We start from the raw sequence: 1,980 nt of genomic DNA on the forward strand, positions 1-1,980 counted from the left end.
TGATCCTGGGTAGGGGGTCTGTAGTAGACTCCCACCATAGTGCCCCCTGTTCCGTGTTCTCCATGGATTTTAACCCAGACGGTCTCTAGTCATCCACCCTGGGTGCCAATGTTGGCTTGCAGGCATGCATAGCTTTCTTTGACACTGAGAGCTACGCCCTTGTCCCTTTTGTCTACTCAATCTCTTCTGTACAAGGTATAGCTGTCTATACCCATGACCTAATCATGGGTAGAGTCCCACCAGGTCTCTGTTATACCTATGACATCATAATATGTTTTTGTGTTTAGCAGGAGGACAAGTTCCTTCTGTTTATTCCCCAAGCTCCTGGCATTTGTGTATAGGCATGCACGTGTCCCTTTGGGGGCCCCTGCCTTGCTTACAGTTCATTCCAGGGCTGGGGCAGGGGTGGACTCCTCAGAGTGCCTTGGCCTGCTGGCTTTGCAAGGGTTGCTCAGTGGGCCAGCAGTGGCGGTAGCCCCCCCCCATCTCCTGGCAGGCTTAGTTTAAAGCCCGGTGAAGCAGGTCAGCCAGTCTGGCTGAGAATAGCCTCCTCCCCAGCAGAGGTGAAGGCCGTGCCTTTCCAGCAGCTCACTGCCTCTCTCACTAAAGGGTGGACTGTGGTCATGGAAGCCGAAGTCTTCCTGATGACACCAGTGCCGCAGTCTGTGGTTCACTACCTCAATCTTCCTCTTCCTCCTCAGCCCGTAGCCTGAGACTGGGAGGATCAATGAGAACACCACCTGTGCCCCCAACCCCCTAAGCTCCACTCCCAAATCCCTGTAGTGCTTCATGACCTGGCTGGGAGTGCTCCAAACTGTGTCATTTGTGCCCACATGGATAAGGAGCATAGGATAGTGGTCAGTGGGCTGGAGGAGCTCAGGGATCTTCTGCGCAATGTCTCGGATTCAGGCTCCTGGGAAGCAACAGACTTCCTGGGCTAAGGGGTCATGGTGGCAGATTGTCCCCTCAGTCCCCTTCAGGATGGAGTCTTCCACGACAAACACTTTGCGTTTTGTCTTGGGGAGAGTGGGGGCGGTAGCTACAGTAGTGCCCGTGTTGCCTGCAGGAGCTGACAACTTAGCAGGCTCTGGTGGGGCTGCAAGAGGTTCATACCTGCTGCAAAGCTCCAGCACTGGAGGGAACCTTGGTGCAGTGGGCCTTGGGGCCCTTGGCCACCTTGGTCCAACCCCTGGGCTGGACAGCATGGGAGGTCCTCAAGTCCTCCCCAGTCCTGGAAGGTGACCGTGGTCTACCCTCCACCTCCCGGGGGTGAAGGGCCTGACAGTAGGAGTCGATCTCCTGCTCACAGTCCCTGATGGCATGCAGTCCCTGGACTGTGGCCTGGAGCTCTGGTGCGCCAGAGACCCCAAAAGGCAGCAGACTTCACAAGGGGAGGTGGCCATGCTCCCGGACCCCAGAGCCTGAAAAAGTCACAGACAGCCCCTGCAGCCGAGAGCCAGGGGCCCCGTCTGCGTGGAGCCTGGAACCGTGGGCTCCATCTGGGTGGAGGCCTCTGAGGAGCCAGAGGGGGGGCCGCAGACCCCAAGGGGACCCTTGGGGTGTGGTGTGTTCCCATCTCAGGCATGCTGCTGGTAGGCCAGCTGTGGCTAGGACTGCCTACCCAGGGGGCTCACAGGCAGGGCCTTGGGCTCCCCTGCTCACCCTCCTGTGCAAACTCCACACTAACTTGCACGCCGGGCCCAGAAGTGTTCCTGTTTGTGCGGCCTGTTCATGAGGCTCCAGTCACATGGCTCCCTGAGGGGCTGGGCAAGTAGGAGCTGGTGGGGGGGCGTGACCCTCCTTGGCCCACTCAGCCCACTCCCAGCTCTCTACATCCCTCCCACCACAGGCCCCTTCTTACCTGCAGACAGGCTGGGGCTCATCGGGGGTCCTGGGTTCTCTTCTGGGGTCCCTGAGCTCACGGGGATACAGCAGGCTTACACCTGCGCATCTTGCTCTGGAGCCAGGACCCCAAAAAAA

The sequence above is a fragment of the Gavialis gangeticus genome, unplaced genomic scaffold (genome assembly GCF_001723915.1).
Source record: "Gavialis gangeticus isolate Ggan-Ray unplaced genomic scaffold, GavGan_comp1, whole genome shotgun sequence".
NCBI lineage: Eukaryota > Metazoa > Chordata > Crocodylia > Gavialidae > Gavialis > Gavialis gangeticus.